A 24419-nucleotide genomic window follows, 5' to 3' on the forward strand; every position below is an offset into this window, starting at 1 on the left:
TTGCCTTGATTATTATTAAGAAGACATTGGTTTTGATAATCAGCATGTGTTGCAGGAAAATTTGGTATCGCTAAATGCGTTATCTATCATCTTTTGTATTTTAAGGATGTACTTATGTGAGGTTTTGGAATTTATGTTAGATGTTCGGAATCCTTGTTTTTTTACCATTCGATAGAAGGTAAAATATTTTGCCCCATTACACCCATGTATATTTTAATATAAGACTTAATAACTCATAAAAGGTAATTTGCCAAAATTTAAGCAGATTCTTGATTTTTTTCTTTTGATTTGAGACCCAAATAATACCAATGCAACTATAAGGTTAAAGTCCGAGTCAGCCTTTTCCAGCCATATTTTAAAAATCAAATATCTCGAAAAGGAGCTCCATGACCTATCAATATTTTTAGCTTATTTTGTTTCTTAACTAATGCTCTTCCGATTCAAAGTATCAATTTTAAGTTCTTCATTTTTTGAATTTCACCGAAGTACATCCTTAAGATGATAACAGAAAAAAAGAAAATCGAAATGATTCAATATATTTGGCTTATAGAAATTCTAATATCTCAATCTAATAACTATATTAGTATTTCAAACCACCTTAAGTTTGTATTTAATAGCTCCAATATGTGATTATATAGGTTACTAGTATATCAAAATGTCAATATTGTAAAGATAACACAATTATTCGACATTTATTACAACTGTTGCTTCTAAATACCGTGAATTAAATAGAGAATAGCATATGGTTTTTTCAATATCACATCCGTAACAACCCGAGACACCAATATAATCCCAAAAGCTCTGCTCGAGGGATTATATTGGTTGAGGGTTGATACGGTGTGTGATATTGAAAAAGCCATATCATATACACTTTATTATATACATATACTTCAAGTAGATTTTTTTAATTGACATGACGTCATATAGATAAGGAGGTTTGAAATGACGTTATACAGATTATAGGTTTGACATGACGTCATACAGATAAGGGGTTTGATAAAGCCTTTGCAACAGTGACAACAATCGATGACGTGACGTCATACAGATTAAAGGTGTGATAAAGCCTTTGCAACCGTGCTGATATCGATATCATCAGGGGTGGCTGATATAGCACGCTTGCCAATAATTTATTACACATACAATTTATCTGTATTTACTACTAAGTATATAATAAAATTTGAATAATATCAATTATTTCTCATTTAAAAAATCATTCAATTATACTACTCTTACCTCATACAGTGATATTTTTGTCAAAACGTTACGAAGGAGGTACATCCTTATGAAAGAAGGACTCATGGGTGACCATATAATTCAAAGCTTTTTCTGATTTATTTACGTTTACACTCACTGTCATAAAAGGAGTAGCACATCTTAAAATTGAAAAATAAAACAAAGTTGGCAACTCGTGATCAAAAACAGATTTTTTTTTATGTGCCATTGTACTGGTTTAAAGTGTTGTCTGATTATTCGTTGAACTCCGTTGATGCTAGTGTTTGTGTATTAGTAACACTATTTATGTGTACTTTTGCATTATCTGTTTTGTAAATTCTAATGTAAAAGTGAGCACAGATATCTAAAACTTGTTATAAATTTCTGTTTTATAGTGATCTTGCATACAACAATATAGATAGTTTACCGCAGAATATTTTTGCTAACAACTTGAATTTACGAAATCTGTAAGTATTTCTGACAAAGTATTCGCGTTACAATAATACATGTGTATTTACTTTTGAAAACAACAAATTAATGAATTATTTGTCTAATGTCCGTGTCGATAATGTTCAGCTGTATTAGCTGTGCAATCATTTGTTGTAAACAAAAAGGCGAAAAATACAAACGGAACATTTACAACTCATAGTTAGTCGAAAGGAATGAATATAGGCGTGGAAAAAACGAAGAAGTCGTTTAAACAATATAATCGTAAAACACTGAACACTGATCAACTAGAATCCCACTAAAACAGCTATTCAATCAGTTGCTCCGGAAGGGTTATTGATTATAGATCCACATGTGACACGCGCTGTGTTGCTTATACAAGCACCTCATACGGTGACGTCAGATTCCGGAACAAGAAGACTGAAATGTGGTTTAGACAATAGCAAAATATCGATCGTTTTGTTTTTACAGATATTTTGACTTATCACCGTTGATGAAACATAAATAGTCGAAATTCTTATCACATACTGTACAACTGGCAACATCAATGTAATAACAAACACACATATTCTTTTACACTTCAAACATCCGTATTATTTAAGACACGAACTTTGTGGCTATATTCCTACCTCAATATTTTGACAAATGATTATTAATTTATCAACAGTTCGCTTTCAATAATTTGTATTAATTATTTCCTTTATTTTTCTTATTTTGTACGACATATTAAGATTATATAGGTGTTTTGTTGATTTTAGGGGTCTTGTATGGAATATGTTTACCAACCTTTCTGGTGATTTGTTTACAAACAACAAGAATTTGACCGTGGTGTAAGTATCACAGAATATAAAAAAGAGTTTAGAATTTGCTTGATTTAACTGATTTATTGTTTTTGTTACATTTGAAAGCGATGGAAAACATATATATTCGATGCCCTTTACCAAATATGTTTCATGTAAAACAATATTTTATCACAACTTAATTACTGGTATCCCTGATTATAAATTGGTCAAAGTGTATACGTCATCTTGAGCAACTGAACTAACTATATAATGGTATTGTTCTTTATAACATCATATCATACAGATTATTATCTTAATTTCCAAGGTCTGTTATTATTTAAAAATAAATAGCAGATAAAGTAAACGTTAAAATATAACTTTTGAAAAATTAAGGCATAAACAGGTAGTAATTTGATCTGAATTTAGGTCCTCATTACTAACAATTCTTACTTGAGTTGGCCTAGAGTGTTGAATGTGAAAACAGCGAGAGAAATATATGAAGTAGACATGCCATTTTGTAATATTGTCAAATTAATGCAACACGTTTCGCAATTGTATAGTTATCACTCAACAAATTTAATGCACTTTTTCGACGTGATTTGGCGTTTGGAACAATATGTGTCAATGATAACCAAGAATATTTCGATTTGTTGTAGCCGTCATTGAGATTTCAATTTTTTGTCTCTGTAACATACTATGACTTATACAAAATATATAAATTTAAAGAATATCACAAGAGGTGCAGGAAGAAGAGCTGAAACTACCCACTCATAAAAAAAACTATCGGATTTTATATCAACTTCTGGTAGTATTAGATTGCTATATCCGATTTTTTTGTGAAATACTGTTGTTTCTTTGTTGTTGTTGTTAGATTGACGCAAAATAATAATTTTAGCAATTCTTAAAATAAATCGATACAACTATAAAAGTAAAACTTTTACTACAAGTACAAAATTTAAAGACTGAACATAATCTTTCACTGCCTATATAAAGCTATGTATTTCTTCCTTTTTAGACATATAACAGGAAATCCCATCGAAAATGTAGAAACACATTTGTTTGATAATAACATCAACCTCGGGGGCCTCTTTGTGTGAGTATAAATCGACTAACAATATATGAAACTCATTATAATTAACAGTAACCGTTGAATCAGTGTCCAATTGCAATCCGGAATACCTGAGATCATCTAATGTGTTTGGTGTTGGTTTGTGCTGGTCATTTGGACATAGTTGTCTGAATAGTGTTTAATGCACTGATGTTATTCTTTTCATAATTTTTTCCCTATTGTGTCAGGGTATTGTCTGTTTCAATCTTACAAGTTTTGATTGTCCCTTGGGAATATTCTGCATGAAACATGGTCGAAATTTTCTTTCTGATCAACATAATACTAAACATATTTGGCAATTTACAATTATAGGTACTTCATTAGTTAAGTACTCTGATATTGATCAGGTTGACAAGGAAATTTAAACAGAACGCTTTGAACATTGGTGCATGCAAAACAGGATGTATCGAATACTAAAATTTAGCTGTCATTTGAATTGATCATGAACCTGCCTCTCTGTCTTTTTGATGTATTGTCACTATTTTTAGTTTGAAGTCACGTGACACAATTGTAACTATATTTTTCTATAAATGTTTATAAGGAATGCATCCCAGAATTGAAACTTTCATCCCTTCGAGATGCTCGTCAGACGGAGAATATTATCCTTGAGACCCATCATACTTTTCGTGTGCTTTAAACGGAAATTTCCTGTGAACATCCTCAATGTCTCTGCGTTCTGTAATGAAGATATAAATCAACTTAATATATGTTCGCTCCCTATTTTGAGTATATAGACAAAACACGTATCGTCATGACTATACTCATATGGTCCAGTATGGGCCGTAAAAATTAACAAAATGAAACTTCATTCGTTAATATTGTAAGTTCTACAAAATGATGTCGCAAAAAAAGTTTAAAAAAATTATATATTCAGTTATTGAACTATTTGGCAATTAGTGTTGCAAGATTATTAACATAAAGTGACAATGGACAACACAGATGATTTTACTAGCAAATTATTATAGTTAACAAATTTATACATAGGTTTAATCAGTTTGTTCTCCAATTGACAGTATGTTTTGCAAATATAACTGCAAGGAATATTGGTGACGGGTTTCACTAAGAACGTTCACCATTTCGGATTGAAAAATGAATCATGTTTTTCCACGGAAGAGGGTAGACATACAAAACGCATCAATGATTAACCTTTTTGATTATTATGGTCATGGCATACATACTAATATGGCTCGACTGTTAATCAAACAGGTGTATATACTCATATGGTCCGACCAGATGCGGATTGTCCAAATAGTTATATGGTTCGAAAATGAAATAATCGTTTTTGTCAAAAAAAGATGGACCACGAGTGCTAAATTGAGTGCACATGTAAAATTGACTATAACTAATCTTAGGTCTGTCCAAATATAAGTAAGATGAAACATTTCATAAACTTTAAATACTCTTCCATAGAAAGATACCATAATGACGTTAACATGGTTAATATATTTTATGAAGTTCAATGCTTTTCATAGTGCTGTACCAAGTCTGAGTGGATAGTGGATTCGAAAACTATGAGCACTCTCAATCAAAATAATTCAATTATTAAAAATGCATAATTTGCTTTAAACTGTTTCTCTAAACAATTCCATTTTGCCTCGTGGCTCTGTCATGTATGTACTCATTCTCAAAAGAGGATATAGAGAAGTGCGTAATATCATAATGTTTATGTTTGTGAAATTGGCTAATGTTTTGATGTTAGTAGGTTGTTAATATGAGGCAATTGTTACCTGTGAAAAGGAACGAAGTCAGAATATCTTTAGAATACTTTACTATATCCATCTTCCTAAAATATATGCATATATGTTTGAAGTATTTTTATAATAAATCAAAATAGTTTTGAGACGCACCTTAATGAAAAAGATGTTTCTTATGTTATCAATTATATTCTATCTATGAATCAGTACATTTAAAACAAAACTTTCAATTTCTCTTATGTCTCGAATTTTTTAAAAGAATAGGAGAACAAAGGATAGGGGGTATCCATCCATGACACAAAATCAGTGCATGCACAGCAAAAAAAAAAAACCACACACACACAAGGTTGTACAATAATGTTAATCTTATATTGCCTCATTGATTTATACATCACATCTCTTTTATTATGAACGCAGGTTATCAAGACTAACACATCAATCCATATAACAATCATACATTCAAAAAAAAAGCTACAAATTTTGTTTTTTGTGTGACCTTGTGGTACAAATGAAATAAGAATAACTATTTCTCTCACTGCCTGTACATGGAGGAAATTGTATTCGAAAGAAGCAAAGAAATACACTGGTAATATTAGAGTTTTATCCTTTCAAAATCAATAATAGATACCTTTTTATAACTCTATATTCATGATATAGTAAAAGAAAAAAAATTTGAAACATTCATTCTACTATTAACCACTTTTTGCATATTTCTAAAAGTGAGGAATTCAGTGATTCTCAACTATCCAGTCCTTGTCAGCCTATCTTTTACAATCAAACTGCAGCAAGGCATATCCACATATAACGCTTCTTATTTTAAAGAGATTGCAGAAAATGTTTTGACTGTGACTGTTTGTCTGTATCAACCTATGAATGGATAACGAAAAGGGTGACAGACCTTGGAAGATACTCATTCACCTGCCGTAACGGAGTAGCTCTGCCTAACACCGTCGTTAATTGCTCAGGTAAGTTGTCCTCTTTGTAAACAGTTGTTCTCTTATCATGTCGGCATTTTGATATTATTGCTTACTTTTCAGACTTTTTTCTGTCATTATGAACTGGATATTCGGGATCTCTGCTTTATATAACATTCAAACTGTATAGTCATTTGCTCTGCATGAGTCCGCAAAATGGCGACGACATCGCCCTCTTTGAAAGATGTTAATGAATAATTTCATCTTTGTCACTTTTCTGTTATCGTTTTAGAATTGAAGTTTTGTCCTAATTTCATTATAATTTTACAATCTCCTTACAGGTTCATGTACGTTTGGATTATTCCCCTTATATAAACAAAAAACTTCTGCTAGGCAACATGACAACTCACGGTAAGGAACTCACAAATGAGTAAAAAGAAACAATTGTCAATATTTCAAATGGTGGAATTTCAAGTTACAAATTTGAAAATTTGACCTGATTTTTTTGTAGAAATCAATCAAGAAGTTTCTAATCCAATTTGTAGAGCATCCGAAAAAAAAATTACTTTGAAGTATGGCGGTGACAGACAACCCTTTGTGATGAAAAGATAAACACTAGTCGCAGACAGACTTTTAAAGATATTTCAATACGATTTAACGCTAGGACACATTGTAATGTGTATTCTAAAACTCCACGTTGACGATTGCTTGAAGAAAAGTTTTTTTACAAGACAAAAATTATTGTTGGAAAAAATAATTAAGTTTACGTCTCAAAATTCATAAAAAAAAGATTTCGTGTCTTGGTCTTTGTTGTGACTTAGAGACCTCTTCCAGTGCATCAATGATGTAAAAAGGGTGTATTTCTTACTAAAGAGGGGAAACTCTTACACCCGTAGCAACTATATAAACAGTGATAAATACATCTCTGTGTTCGACGATTGTCTCTCGTCTGTTATCGCCTGACGGTCTCAAAATCGAGAGGACAATGAACCTTGTCAAGTATCTTTGTGTTCAAATCAGTGGAAGCAGGCAAACGGTACAAACACAATTCCTTGGTTTCAACAGAGCTCATACTTCAATTTTATTAAAGATATGTTGAAAGTATTGAATGCGCAAATGACAGGAGAGTAAATGAAATTTGAAAGGTGTCTGAGTAAGAACAATTTGTGTTTTACATTTAGAGGAACATACCTTTACAATAAATAAGGAGACTTTATGCAAAATTGCCAAAACATTATTCAAAGTCTTTTACATTCTGGTAGTCATATCACAAAGTATTAACTTCATCCAGTAAGTAAATTCTTATGTCTTTGATTGTTGTTGCACATGTTTGTATTGATCTTTTTATGTTAGCCATTTTGGGAACTCTTTTAAGGCAAAGTATTGTATTCGAATTCCTTGCCGTCCATACATAATGGAGTATTTATATTGCTTGACCTCATCCATATTGCAGTATTTGTAATAACTCCCGTCCATCTATTCATGAAGTGCCGTACTTGTATGCTTGTCGTCTATCCATAATGCGGTAATTAATTGTATTTTCCTTCGTCCATATACAATGCAACAAGTTTGAGATATGTAAGGTATTTTTCGTCATAGCAAGTAATACAAATATCTCACAAGAATACAGGGAATATTGTAACACTAAAAAACCCAGTGTTTTGTATATTTAATAGTGATTTTATTCACGATGAGTCTTATGTAGACGAAACGCGCGTCTGGCGTACTAAATTATAATCCTGGTACCTTTGATAACTTTTTATGCACAAGTGAAATAGCAATTCACGGGGATTACGAAAAGTATCTTTTTAAGGAAAAATACAAATGATGAGTTTGCCTGTCTGACAAAAGTAGTCACATTGCTTTAAATGGCAAGTGGCGTTAATATAAAATCAATGCATAATTAATAAATAAGTGTACTCATCCTATCTAAATTACAACAACAGCAAAATCATCAAATAAAGAAAAAGCTTACAAATGGAAAGCTGTTAATATACAGATCATCATCGAAAATAGCCTTTTGACACTGTGATTTGCAAATCGGTATCATATGACGTACAATCTATTGTAAAAGTAATAAAACATCAAAAACAAAAAAGGTCCAAAACTAATATAGTTAATAACAATACACATACAGCACATAACACATTGAAAAGGTAAATCAAAAAAATGGAAAAACAAATTCAAATAAATTTGGAGGATATCATGTCACGAAAATAAGAGCACATTAGCCGCCAAAGCATCCGACATGCCGATCGAAGCCATAAGTCACAATCGATAGCCAGTAAGACACATAATGTGCGCTGATTATTATTTAAAAAAAAACAATATCATTAAGATTATATAAATGTGAGTATACGCGCATTATCACATCTTGAGGATAACACATTTTAAAAATAGTTCAATGGAGAGGATACGTTATATCCACCACTTATGCCGAAAGTGGTACAAACATCAAATCAAAATGGACAACTGAATAACTTATCACTAATGCTACCTAATACTAATGAAATGATTACAATGTCTTACAAACAGTTTTTTTCTTGAGAATTACAACCAGTATAGTGAGCAATAGACATGTAGGAATATAAACATGCCTGCGAAGTTTTTTTAATAAATATTAATAAGAGTAGGAGGATGATTTCCTTGCTTAAGAAGAACGTATTTTATACAAAAGACCTAGTTTTGTTTAATTGTTTCCCAGCTTTCATGTTTTTTAAGCATTTGGAAAACTCTACATCAATACGAAAATCATTGAATAATTTTGAATTTCTTTTTTTTTTCTTTCTTAAAGTTGTACTGCTTGTATCATTATTCTTCTACAGCATTGCTGATATATATAATCCGAAAGAAATACGTATCTATTCTACACTAATAACTAGTTAATTACAGATATAGCACGATGTGAAATGCGAACATCTAATCAATAAAATTGAGAATGGAAATGGGGAATGTGTCAAAGAGACAACAACCCGACCAAATAAAAAACAACAGCAGAGGGTCACCAACAGGTCTTCAATTTAGCGAGAAATTCCCGCACCCGGAGGCGTCCCTCAGCTGGCCCCTAAACAAATATATACTAGTCCAGTGATAATGAACGCCATACTAATTTCCAAATTGTACACAAGAAACTAAAATTAAAATAATACAAGACTAACAAAGGCCAGAGGCTCCTGACTTGGGACAGGCGCAAAAATGCGGCGGGGTTAAACATGTTTGTGAGATCTCAACCCTCCCCCTATACCTCTAACCAATGTAGAAAGGTAATCGCATAACAATACGCACATTAAAATTCAGTTTAAGAGAAGTCCGAGTCTGATGTCAGAAGATGTAACCAAAGAAAATAAACAAAATGACAATAATACATAAATAACAACAGACTACTAGCAGTTAACTGACATGCCAGCTCCAGACTTCAATTAAACTGACTGAATGATTATGATTTCATCATATGAACATCAGGCACAATCCTTCCCGTTAGGGGTTTAGTATCATACCATCATAACATATATGAGAAGAACATAACCCTTTGTTCATAAATGTTTTAACTGTTAAGAATTGGTTTAGACATGTTAGATATACAAAGAATAAGAGAAAGCGGTAATCACAATTATATCATATTGATGCATCATTTGTTTATACATATAGAATACATATTTTAGATATATATACATATTTTAAATTCTCCAATAAAGATAAATATGACACATTTTTATAGACGACGGATCACGTTTAGCAGTTACGAGAATACACAATGAATCATCGTGTAATTGCAAAGAGTCTATTTCAATGAAATCATCCCCTATGGATTTAACGATTGAAACAACCCGGGCTATGGAATCAACCATTCACACAACCTCAGGTATGGAATCAACGACTAAAACAACCCGGGCCATGGAATCAAACATTGACAAAGTCCATCATAAGATCAAGACCAATGGCAAGTCACATTAACAATATCTAAATTCATACATATATGTATTATCACTGAACTAGTATATATATTTGTTAAGGGGCCAGCTAAAAGGACGCCTCCGGGTGCAGGAATTTCTCGCGAATTGAAGATCTGTTGTCTTCTCTATGGTCGTGTTGTTGTCTCTTTAACACATTCACCATTTCCATTCTCAATTTTATTAGTGATTAAAGATGGGAAATCAGTAATGTATCAGCAAAGCAACAACTGAAATATATATATATATGACGCCCGACAAGCAAAAACGGCCTTTATGGCAAAATACTTGTATTATTGGATTTTTAATTATCTAAACAGATAAAAAAAAGTATGTCACCATCATGTAAAACATTTGACAACGATCGGTGAACATCTAGTTGAGAAATTTCAATTTTGATACCACATAAAATTTGCTCTAACGTAAAAAAATTCAGTTCAACGTTGTAATCGAATACTTTGACGTCCATTTAGGTTTGATGCAAATTACAAGTTCACTCTTCTCCTTGGTGTTTGTCAAAATGCTGCCTGATATTTCTTTCTAACAAATGGACGGAATTTTGAATATAGATATTCCTGCCTTGCACGTGAACTACCGGCTGCATGATTAACTTCAGGACGAGCCAACGTATGATCGAACTGTTGTGAAAGAAGGCGAAGAATGTCTAATTTTCTTTTTCAACTCATTGCATTTTCTTTTACAATATCTATTCCCGGTTTAGCAGGAATGGATATGAGATGATGTGTCTTTATGGTATCTGCAATGAAACAAAACAGATAAAAACGGCCTTCAATCTCTCGAATGCCAGATAGTTTCATTGTTCTCTTGCTTATACCAAACGACATCATTTCTTGATGATTATTTTCGGAAGAAATCTGCTAAATGGGATACAGAATCACAAGTTGATCGTCTGAATAACGTTTTAGCTTGACCAAATCCAGCATCTACAAATCATTTTGTATGACCAGGGAACTGTATTCTTATTAGGCTTATTTTCTTATGTTGTCCATTTAACACAAGCCAAGCAAAATAGCCATACCGAGTTTTGTTTTCTCCTGCAATAACAGAACAAGTAGTTTTTTTTATTTGTTGAAAGTCAAATATAACATAAAAAAAAAGATGTGGTATGATTGCCAATGAGACAACACTTCACGAGAGACCAAGTGACAGAGAAGTAACAAACTATAGGTCACTGTACGACCTTCAACAATGAGCAAAGCCCATACCCCATAAGTATTCTTTTCATTGATGTAGCGTTTTTTTCAGTTTCTTTTCTATAATTTTTCTCAGTTTTATCTTAAAAAGAATAAAGGTATTGAAGCATGACCTCCTGATCCTTCCATGGTACCATCGGTTTTTCATGGGGTTCGTGTTGATGAGACTTGCTCAATCATTTTTTTTTAATTTCTGTGTTACTTTTTTTTCTTTCCTTCGTTTGTTTTAAGAAATGGTGTTTCTTTTTTTAAATCGGCTCAAAATTTACGATTTTACACTTGGTGCCTTCTCGTCTTTATTTGTTAATTATGATAAACTTAAATAATTTTTACTCTGATTTGATCTTTCTCAGGTTCAGATTGAATCAGTCAACTTAGCCAGTTATTTATTTTACAAAGCCATTTAAAATCAAATTCACCATATAAAATTATAGATAAAAGGAACTCACTGTGGGAATCTGTGGTGGGAGAACAGTGTTTTAAACTTTTAGTTGTAATAGAAAAGAGTGAAAAATGTTTTGTTTATGGGGTGTTTAATACTGATATTAGTTTTCACAATTTAATTGTTTCATATTTTCATATTGGGACCTTCTATAGCCAACTATACGGTATGATTTTTTTCTCATTGTTAAAGGCCTTGCGGTTGCCTATAACTGCTTACATCCACTTAATTTGAACGTTTGTAAATATTTGTCTCATTGGCAATCATACCACATCTCTCTTTTTTATATTGGTAAGAGTTTATGAATAATAACCACCAATTAACCAAAATAAAAGTGAAAGTAACATGTTTGGACAATTATCACAATTGATTCCACATTCAGCCCCTCACATTCAATAGCATGATAAAACATATAAATTGTTGTGTTTGGGCCCTTTGTATCGGCACAATCTTTCAAAATTCATTCATCGTCATCAACCAAATAGATATATTGTTACCGTATTTCTTCCATGCATACACCAAAAACTTTAACCTTTCTACTGGATAAAAAATACAGTTGTCTAACTTGATCGGTATAAGGTGGCAAACTAATACTAATGAGCAAAATCAATTGTATGTCGAACATTCTTTTTCATGGGATTTTGACAACCATTCATTGTACAGCTCTCGTTCTCTCCTGGCAGCTTCAATATGTGATATGCCATTTTGGGACTTTTTTTTATCCTTATCGATTTGTGCTAAAATAACGGATACTTTAAACTTTTTACAACTACGGCACACATCAGAATGTAAAGATGCAAATCCTATGTGCGGACAGCAAGACGACCAGACATTTTTTATCTTTAATGTTTGTTTTAAAGAGTTACACGACGGGTGTTACATTCAGTGACTTTTGATTATTTAAAAACCCACACATCAATTAAAAAAATTGTCTGTTTACTCGTCGTTGTATAACTTTTTTGTACTAGAGCTGTATATGTATTTGAACAAAGTTGAACAAAATCCCAAATCTCATTTTATTCATAATCAAAGAAAAATAATTTTAAAAAAGTCATTGAACTAGAACTGCTATATATTATTTATATATTTGACCTCATTGTAACAGTGATTAAACTGCTATAACAATCTCGTATATTTATCCCGATGTGTTCATAAAACAATTTTCAAATCGGCGACAGTCTCTAGCATCTCGTATTTTCTATTGTGTACTGATGATTTTTCTTCCTTTCTTTGTTGGTTTGATTTTTAAAGGCCTAGCAATCAGACTATTGAAGAATAAAGGAATTTGTTTTCGAAAGGAAGCAGAAAATAAAATTGAGAATGGAAATGGGAAATGTATTTTGTTTACTTTAAGAAAGATAAAAAAAAACATCAATCAAAATAAAACTTATTCTTATCAAAGTTGAGAATGGAAATAAGGAAAGTGTCACCAAGACAACAACCCGATAAAAGAAGAGAATTGTAGGTTATTGACAAAATAAGTCTTTTTAGCTTTTGTTTCGTGTGTCCCTAGATAATTTGATCCCCTTTTCACTTTAAAGATGAGTGACCGGGCCATCTAGGTGATTTTAGTTAACTTCAAAAAGGGTGAAAAATTATGAACTGATATTTGTAAGCTTCAATCTACATACTAACAGTTTTAAATGGACTGCAAATCTTGTGATATTATAAAATAATCGCAGAATTCTTTCAATTGAACAAATCGATTTATTGTTTTATATACAGAAGGAAATCATTCGATTACGAATTTTTCGAATAATATATTCCTCAATTTCCAATTTTGTGAAGTACAATGTTTCTGTTCGTTTAAAATGGGGCTAAAAAGACGAGAACATTGAGACAGACCTTCGTCTCTGTCGTATTGGGTTTCTTTAAAGCAAACGCTCTCGTGTGATTTCCCACGTTTTGCATGTATAATGAAACGCCAACTATTAAATTATTTCATTGGTTCATACAAAAATTTGTCGTACCAAAAGAAGAAGAGTATTCTAGCTTCGGTAAATAACTTTAAGTGGTTTTTATAATTTTATAATAACATAATTATTGTTAATATTTAGTAGACAATTAATACATTTAATTGCATCATCATATTTCGTGGTACAATGAAACTACGTGATGTGTTGGATTTTTTTAAATATTGTTTTTTTAATCGTTCGACTAAAGACAGAAAGCATACAGTGTTTGTCAAAAAAAAAGAAGTTGAAAGGTTTTCACATTCTATGTTTAAACTTTGAATCGTAAATACGTCATTTTACAGAAGCTATGTACTTTAAGAATATATTCTATTCAACCCGCATGAAAACGTTATGTTGAAAAAAATCTCGATTTCAATGTGAAATTTATCGGTTTGTCGTTCGTTACCTTTTAGCGTTGACTACCGATAACGACGTCAAATGCGATAAGGATTGTTTTTGCTTGATGGGCGTCAATTATATATATAAATATATATATACAGAAGTCATCATTGTCAGGTGACTATTTATCACTTTAAATATTAACTGGCAAATCTAGAAACTTGACAAAACATGTATTAATACCATGAAAGATTCACACAGTGAATGTCTGGTATCATTATACATGTTATAACATTCTCTGTTCTCAATGAAAATACAGCAGCTGCTTACCCGATTAATGAAAATAAAATTGAAAATGGAAATGGGGAATGTGTCAAAGAGACAACAACCCGACCAAATAAAAAAACAACAGCAGAAGGTCACAATGCATTCATCAATAATAAAACACAATTCATTTGCCTTGCCGAATTCTCGTTGATGCAGTTGCTGTTGTAGAACTGATCTACACAATATGCATTCGCTTGACTTTGTTCTTAAAAGAAAATATAGCCATAACCATATAATCGTCCTGAACTTGCACGAAATATTTGCCACTGGACACTAAACAAACTTCAATCAATTAATTAATAAGAATGAAAAATCAGCGAAATATCAAATTATACGCATTCAACATAACGTACTATACTTATCTATTAAAATATTGATGGAAAATTTATTTTGGTGAACACTGCTATAATGTTACAGAAGCTTATTTTTATAGGATTCCCTTTAGGAGATGACAAATACTACATTTATATTTATATATATACATATATCGATTTATGGGCTTTAATCGTTAAGCATCATTATAGTGTTGAATTATTTTTTTTAGCTGAACTCAAAGTTTTTATTTTTTATTTTTCCTACAATTAGACTCATCTTACACATATATAGCTGGCATAATCAGTGGAATGGTTGCATCAATTACACTCATAACAGCTTTCACAGCACTGAGAAGGTTCATAAACACAACGAGTAGAATTGCACATGTAAATATGCTTTTCCTTTATAAGACACAAACAGAAACGTATATATACAGTGTGTGTATATGTGACGTAGTGTTTTCATTATAGAGATATTTTGTAACATTGTCTTATAAGCGGGAGGTGTGGCTAGCCATAAAACCATAGTTTTCTTAAAATGTCCTGTACCAAGTCAAGAATATGGCGGTTGTTAGCTAATTGTCCGTTTCTATGTATGGTGGCGTTTGTTTTTGTTGTACTTCAGCGTTTCTGTTGTTTCGTTATTTTCCTCGATGTGTTTCCCTCGGTTTTAGTTTGTTACCCGGCTTTCTTTTCTCTCATTGATTTATGACTTTTGATACTACTGTTGCCTTTATAAGACCGAAAACATTACGGTACAAAACGAAAAACGACAAAGATACAAACAATTGCTACAGAGATCTACAAAGCTCTACAAAAACAAAAGATTGGTAACACAACCCCACCACAATCGTTGGTAATATCAGGTTTATCGAAAAGTAGAGAAGCCATATCAGATATAAACATCAATTATCCGATCTCTAATTTTTAAGGCGGTACTGGTCAAAATCAAAGCTTTTAAATTGGTTATTCCCTCGTCTCCACCAAGCAAGTGACATTAAGGATTTGTTAGGTCCGCGTGTCAGAATGTCTTAGGAGCTACCATCTAAACAATCAAATACAATAAATCAGTCTGAAACAAAGTACGTTTCAAATGATTAATCAATATATTATTGTCCTTCATATGCATGGTATATTTGTCACAGAAAATTAGAAACTTATTGAAAAATTTAATATGATTAAGATGGCAGGTCCTTGGCAGTTTGATTAATTACATACCTAGTTAATAAATGAATAGTCTGTTTAATTATTCATTATTTTTCATAATTGACGGCTATGTTGTAACTGTAAGTTTAGCTCAATTTATCCCACATCTCATGTAAAATTAATATTACTGAATACGTTATCAGAACATTACAAATCTGTGTACGTCATCTATAAGGATTGAATTCTTCGACTTCTAGTGTTATATTGCATACCAACAAATCTAACAACAATGTTGCGATATTGAAGGTTTCTAGATGATTTGATTTTTATTGTACACTTTTAATTTTAAACTAAATATTTCAATAACAAACATAAGGAACATTTTCTATTTTTCAGTCGGACATGACTGACACTGAAATCAACAAAACAATCGATGATGGTATTGATTTCATCACTACAATAGATGGAGAGACGTCAGAGACATACAACAACATTCCACCTGAAAGTCACATTATTCTGTAATCGTTGAACAATATTCCATCCATTCCAAATATAATGGATTTAGAGAGAAATTCAACCAGTGGAAAAAGTGGCATATTTCATGTAGAATCTTCCGAACTGTAAACTTGTTTACAAAAACAACTATGTGTTTGATATTTGAATTGAACATTATAATGCAACTTGATAAAACATGTGTGTGTGTGTGTGTGTGTGTGTGTGTGTGTGTTCGTGTGTTTATATAACAGTGTGATATAAATATCTTCAATAAAATGTGTTTCTATTGTACAAAAGGAAAAAAACATAGAAACAAAAGAGAATTTAACGCAACTGATGTTTACCGATGGCCAAATCCCGTACAACGATTCTAGATGAAGACAACTCAAGGTTACAAATAAAACCTGAGGGAATTGTCGATTATAGGAAGAGGAAAATAAAGGTTACACATAAAACCTGAGGGAATTGTCGATTATAGGAAGAGGAAAATAAAGGTTACACATAAAACCCCAGCGAATTGCACTATGTTTAAGAGGAGCCAGCTTACCGGGTGTGCATACTGGTTAAACGTCTCCTGCTACGCTTTAATCACCCGCTATGTGAATTAATGCTAACCTTTTTGTCACAATCGTCAATATTACAAATCCGACTATACTAGTATCTAACATGTCTAACACCTCAAGACTGCGATAACTTTTTGGTAGTAATTTGAGACACCGACACATAGTATTGTTCAGCCAATTCGTGGTGGTTACCATCAATTGATGTCATGTCGATTTTCTGTAAAGATCACACTCATGTTAATGCAATTCGTATGGTGTGTAAATGCACCAGCGAAACTAATTAGCTGAGATATGTGAAAGAATTTGGAGCACAGGGTATGCTCCTGCGAGAATGCAAGATGTTGACAATTGGAAAGTTGGAATCATCTCGTTTGCCATAGATTCTATTTTGACTTCGTCTGTGTCAGTATTGAGATATGAAGCATATATTTTTCGGTATTATCCTTAATTTCAATCTCGCTTGGACAACCACTCCTTGAAATGACGGTCATTAATTAACAGAACCTCATCACCATAAAAAAAAAAACAAAAAAAAACATGATTATTTGGTGTTGTATAAAATAATGATTCGATCAATAATATATAACGATACGTGATTTTCGTATTATTGTATATCCTATACGCATGTAACACAAGCGTTCAATTCGATCTTTATTAACTAGTGTTGAAACTTTTCCTGCAGAAGGTCAGTTGTTCTCTCCGTGCTCTCCTGCTTCCTCCGTTTTTAAAAACTGGTCGAACATATAAGGCAAATAGTGCTGAAATTAGCAATCAATATATATTCAACTGACATATTTGTCCTGAGTTAAGTATTGTTTTTTGCCGAATTATACGGAGCGACAAGAGGTAAATTCCGCTGTGAAAGTACAATTTGCAAATGTAATCAATTTTTTTGAAAATTCTCGAAACAGATAATTTTCTTTACTCGAACAAAGCCATCCAATATATAAGATTTATAATTGAGTTGAACTAAACGAGTTAGTATGATACAGTTCCCTTCCCGTAGGAGTTCAATCCAAGTTATTTGGTATGGTAAGTATTTTTCAATCCTAAGTTTTTTCGTCTTTGGAATATGATTGGTATTCAATATAGGTTCTTTTTTCGTTTTAATCATCGTGCTGTCGCCTAATTGTTACAACTAACCTCTTTGTACAGTATTGTGATATACATTCACTACACATTAGTAAAAGTCTATTTTGGCCTATATCTGTACTCGACTGTACTGATTTTTACTCGGTCAGTCTGAATTGGTCTGAAATTTACTTGATATTACTTGACCTTAGTCTGAACCATACTTAACAGTCTGAACTTGTACTTAATCTTACTCGACCAGTACTTAACCATTTTATACAAGTCTGAACCATTTTCGACGTAGTCTTAACCATTATCGACCAAGTCTTAACCATATTCGACCAAGTCTGAACCATACTCGACCTCGACTTAGTCTGTTCGAGACCCAGACATATTTCTGCATCTATCTATTGTAATTCGTCAATTTAGGAATAACAATAGCTATTTCCCTTGGATAGAAATATGAACAACAATTTGAAATTCAAATGTTTTCAATAAACCATTTAAACCAAATTTTCACCATAAAAATATTATAATCATCAACACCATATTCATCAAAACTTATACATACATGACATATAAATGGTAAACGGACTGAAGGTCACAGGACAAAAAGTCACAAAAAATTTGTTTAAAATTGTTTGAATATATAATACAAACTTGATATATAAAAAGTCTAGATATTAGTCAACGATCTTTCTTACGAGGGTGCCGGATTATTACGAGTAACGATACATGTACACAATAAATGAATGATATAAACGCATAAAAAGTGTACAAAAATAACATCAACACTAAAAAAATGTACACCTTTAAAATGAAAATAAAACAAGATGATCAAAGGAAGTAATTTCTGGTCGGATAGAAAAAATATCATGTAATAAATTTAGTTTGTAATTTAATGAATTTTTGTATACATGATATCATGTTTACATCGCATTTTCGACTCTTAGGCCGTGTTCACATTGACCTAAACAGGGTGTTGTGTTAGTGTGACTCACACAGAAACTAAACATACTTACGTTCCCATTGAATACAACTCAATGTTAACATGTAGTTTAAATCATGTTTTTTCTACATGCAGTCGATAGTCGATGTAGGCCTTGTGAAGGTTAAGTGTACACAAAATTAGGCATTCAGAACTTTAATTTTCCCATGTATATTTAAAAAAAAAAACGATTTTTATATAAAATTAATACTTATAACACTTATTAATAAAGTTCTCTACAGAAATATTTGTCTATACTTGATATATTTATTTGTTATAAAAACACTTGAAGTAGCCTTATTAAACCCTTATCAAGACTCATCCATCATCATTGCCGAACACATAATTCATTTAAAAAGGTCTTCCCGAATCGACTGGACGTACGTGCTGACAGAAATATTTGCCACTGGTTTTTACTCAAACAACGATTCACTCGTAAATGATTACTGAATAAGGGTGAGGATAATAGTTTGTTTGTGTAGTATATCAGACCCGTTTAAATACAATTAGAAATAATAAAAAGAAACATTACCCCCTCCCTTTGCCAAATACTCCTTACAGAAAAAATATCATTTGAAACAAACAGAAAAGATAGAAATGTAGTGATCCTTAACATCACAATTCTTTTTCTTCGTCTGCAAGCACGCTGATGCAGCCTACGTTTTTAATGCGTAATCGAGACATCTTTAAACTACTGCAAATCATCCAAAATGACTTTCTTAAAAAAGACCACTTTACTTTAAAAAAAAAGAAGGGGTGGGGGAGTCAGAATTTTTTCGCGCGAAAGTTTATATTTAGTTTTTTGTTTCGACGGTACCAATTCAATATTTAACATTATGATGTATGGGGAAACTTTGGATTTAGAATATTTGTTCATTCTAATCATTTATGACCCGGTTTTCTTTTAATCAATTTGTGGACAAATCGATCCCCCCTTTTTTTTTAAGTTCCCTAATTGCTAGAAAAGTTGTTTCAAAATTTGAACTCGGTTCTACGTAATGAACATTTAAATGACATATAGTTTACAAGTGTGAACAAATCTGTTGTACAGGTAGCTAAACAAGGTGTATAGATGTGAACAAATTTAATGTGAAACTAGTGTACATTATATTAAACTAAATGTAAACATGTTTACTGTACACGGCGTTTGGTGTGTACACGGCCTTATTCAAAATGTTTTAGATATAGTTTATAGTTACTTAAATATCTTTGAACGGATTATTTAAACCCGACAACAAATATAATACAAGCCCATTTTTATACGTGTGCATGCAAAACAAATTTCCTGGTAGAGGGGTCCAAATACAGCACAAACAACACTTTCCAAAAAGACCAAACAAGTAAAAAGTATATTTAAACAAACACATTTGACTAGCAGGTAGAACAACATAGTTTTTAAACACTGCTTACTGCCATGGCGATTGAAAAAAACACCGATCACCAGATGTAACAAAATGGATCTTAATTATCAATTTGATACCAAACTGAAAAATAAACTTGCGGAAAAGATGGTAGACCGCTAACATGAGGTGCAAAAATGTGTCCACCATATCCGGATTTGACAATTAATGTCTCTTCAGTGGTATTAGAAATCGAAACGGTATTTGGAAGGCCATATAATTTACCTAAATTTAGGATTGACTATTGAATGCTGAAGAGTCGAAATAGGATGACCGGATAGTATAAACCCGAAGGCAAATATAATACAAGCCCAAACGAAAAAATATAAACAAGTCTAAATTGAAAACAACGTTCAAAAATGATTGTTTTGCATAAAAACCGCAATTTTTATACGTGTGCATGCAAAACAAATTTCTTGGTAGAGGGGTTCTCATACAGCACGCACAACATTTTCTAAAAGACAAAAAAAAGTGAATAAGTAAATTTTAACAAAACGCACTTGACTAGCAGGCGTATATATATAGAGATCTAACATTGTTGGGTTGATGTTAAGACGAGTTGTATATACAGAATGTACACAGCCATGTATCACCATCACTGCTGGTTATCCGATGGATAAATCTGTTTTAGATTTGTCACTGGTTCAGACGTACTTATAAATATATGTATTTCTATGACTGTATCTTACATTGATTTGTAGGATCCTTTACTATAGATAATTAAGCTGATCTGATAAAATAACATCTTCATGCCTTATATCTCATGTACTGTAGTACGACGCTAGATTAAAACTGACGTTGAAAGGTAACACCCGGCCCCCGAAAGCTTCATTTTGGAGCCCAGGTGGTCGTGTGGTCAAACGCGCCGGTAACAGTGCAGGCGATTTGGTGGCACGATATCTCAGTAGCATGGGTTCGAATCCCGGCGAGGGAAGAACAAAAAAATTTGCGAAAGCAAATTTACAGATCTAACATTGTTGGGCTGATATTTAGACGAGTTGTGTATACAGAAAGGTCACAGCCATGTATCACCATCACTGCTGGTGATTCGATGGATAAATCTGTTGTAGAGTTGTCACTGGTTCAGACGTACTTATCAATATAATTATTTTTGTGACTGTATCTTACATTAATTTGTAGGATCCTTTACTATAGATAATTTAGCTGATCTGTAAAAATAACATCTTCATGCCTTATATATCATGTACTGTAGTACGACGCTAGATTAAAACTGACGTGGAAAGGTAGCACCCGGCCACTGAAAGCTTCATTTTGAAGCCCAGGTGGTCGCGTGGTCTAGCGCGCCGGTTACAGTTCAGGCGAGATGGTGTCACGATATCTCAGTAGCTTGGGTTCGAATCCCGGCGAGAGAAGAACAAACAATTTGCGAAAGCAAATTTACAGATCTAACATTGTTGGGTTAATGTTTAGACGAGTTGTATATACAGAATGTACACAGCCATGTATCACCATCACTGCTGGTGATCCGATGGATAAATCTGTTGTAGAGTTGTCACTGGTTCAGACGTACTTATAAATATAATTATTTCTGTGACTGTATCTTACATTGATTTGTAGGATCCTTTACTATAGATAATTTAGCTGATCTGTAAAAATAACATCTTCATGCCTTATATATCATGTACTGTAGTACGACGCTAGATTAAAACTGACGTGCAAAGGTAACACCCGGCCAACGAAAGCTTCATTTTTAAGCCCAGGTGGTCGTGTGGTCTAGCGCGCCGGTTACAGTGCAGGCGATTTGGTGTCACGATATCTCAGTAGCATTGGTTCGAATCCCGGCGAGGAAAGAACAAACAATTTGCGAAAGCAAATTTACAGATCTAACATTGTTGGGTTGATGTTTAGACGAGTTGTATATATATATATATATATATACACACAAGTCTAAATTAAAAACAACGTTCAAACCTATGATTACGTTGGATAAAAACCGCACTTGTTTACGTGTGCATGTAACTAATTTCGTTTTAGAAGGGTCTAAATACGGCACAAACAACATTTTCCGAAAGACCAAAAGAATGAAAAAATATATTTTCACAAAACGCATTTGACCTGCTGGTCGAACAACTGATGTTCTTAAATCCTGTTAATGCTATTGACGATTGCCAAATAAATTGTACACAAGGTGTAACAAAATTGATATCTATACTAATGTAATATCAAGTAGAAAACAATAAACTTGCGGCAAAGATGGTAAACCTCAACATGAGGTGCTAATTTTTTTAATACCATGTCCGGACTTCGACAATTAATGTTTCTTCAGTGTTGTTAGGGATCGAAAAGTATTTGGAAGGCAATTTAATTTACCTCAAATTAGGACAGACTTTTTAATTTTAAAGAGTCAAAATAGGATGAACGGATTATATAAACCGGAGGGAAAATATAATACAAACCAAAACGAAATACATATAAACAAGTCTAAATTGAAAACAACGTTCAAACCTATGATTGCGTTGGATAAAAACCGCTATTTCTATACGTGTGCATGTAACAAATTTCGTTGTAGAAGGGTTTCAAATACGGCACAAACAACTTTTTCCGTAAGACCAGAAGAATGAAAAAACATATTTTAACAAAACGCATGATCTTAAACCCTGCTGACTGCCATTGACGATTGCCAAATAAATTGATCACAAGGTGTAACAAAATGTTTATATATATATATACACACGGCCAGCGAAAGCTCTTTTTTTTGAGAGCCCAGGTATTCGTGTGGTCTAGGGGGACGGCTGCAGTGCAGGCGATTTGGTGTCACGATATCACAGTAGCATGGGTTCGAATCCCAGCGAGGGAAGAACCAAAAATTTGCGAAAGCAAATTTACAGATCTAACATTGTTGGGTTGATGTTTAGACGAGTTGTATATACATTATGTACACAGCCATGTATCACCATCATTGATGGCGATCCGATGAATACATCTGTTGTAGAGTTGTCACTGACTCAGACGTACTTATAAATATGATTATTTTCTGTGACTGTATATTACATTAATTTGTAGGATCCTTTACTATAGATAATTTAGCTGATCTGTAACAATAACATCTTCATGCCTTATATATCATGTACTGTAGTACGCCGCTAGATTAAAACTGACGAGGAAAGGTAACACACGGCCAGCGAAAGCTCTTTTTTTTGAGAGCCCAGGTGGTCGTGTGGTCTAGCGGGACGGCTGCAGTGCAGGCGATTTGGTGTCACGATATCACAGTAGCATGGGTTCGAATCTCAGCGAGGGAAGAACCAAAAATTTGCGAAAGCAAATTTACAGATCTAACAATGTTGGGTTGATGTTTAGACGAGTTATATATATATATATTCATTAAATAAAATAAGAAAATAAGAAAAAAGTTAACAGTTCCATTTTATCGATTTCATCCTTCCATTGGGACTCTTCAGGATAACTGATGTAGTGTCGCTATAGACGACGTCGTTAAGGAAGTTTATGACGTTCCGCCATTGTTCGTTATTAAAAGTTCTCTGGATTTAATATCGTTGGAACGTTGTTATGAAATAGCGTTCCATCTCTTTTCTATATGCTTCATCCCGTCTACATTTAAAAATAGGCATTATTTGAAAATGCTTTTAACCACAAGTGTCGAGATGGGCACTAATTGGCAAATTTCTGTATTGTGGGTGTTTTATTTGTTCTTTGTGAACTCGCACCCGTTCACAGAGGCTATTCCCGGTCTGTCCAATATAATTTTCATGACAACCAGGACATATGACACAGTAAATAAGATTTGTTGTCTTACAAGTCATATTGGCGTTCACATGAAATTTTTGCCATCTTTAAATTATTTCATTTTACTCGTTTCTATATATTTTGTATCTTGACCGCAAACACCGCATTTTGAATCTCCGCAAGACTTTATTTCAAAGTCACTAACCTTCGGTTCGAACCGAGCTCTGGTTAAGTGTTTCTTTAAGTTTTAAGGTTGTCTTTGGCTGTAGATTAAGTTTCCTTCCGGTATCAATTTTTTCATAGTTTCACTTTCGTGAAGAATCGGGAGGTTTGATTTAATTGTATTAAAAACG

General features: G+C 32.7%; 1 long non-coding RNA gene across 1 annotated transcript; it reads left to right on the forward strand.

Moving 5' to 3' along the window:
- Positions 1–2417: 2417 nt before the first annotated feature.
- Positions 2418–10026, forward strand: LOC139527055 (uncharacterized). The gene is made up of 4 exons (XR_011665250.1): positions 2418–2489; positions 3457–3534; positions 6066–6208; positions 9876–10026. It is a non-coding gene; the product is annotated as an uncharacterized lncRNA (long non-coding RNA).
- The last annotated feature ends 14393 nt before the right edge of the window (positions 10027–24419 follow it).

This window comes from Mytilus edulis, chromosome 6, assembly GCF_963676685.1.
Source record: "Mytilus edulis chromosome 6, xbMytEdul2.2, whole genome shotgun sequence".
Taxonomy (NCBI): Eukaryota; Metazoa; Mollusca; class Bivalvia; order Mytilida; family Mytilidae; genus Mytilus; species Mytilus edulis.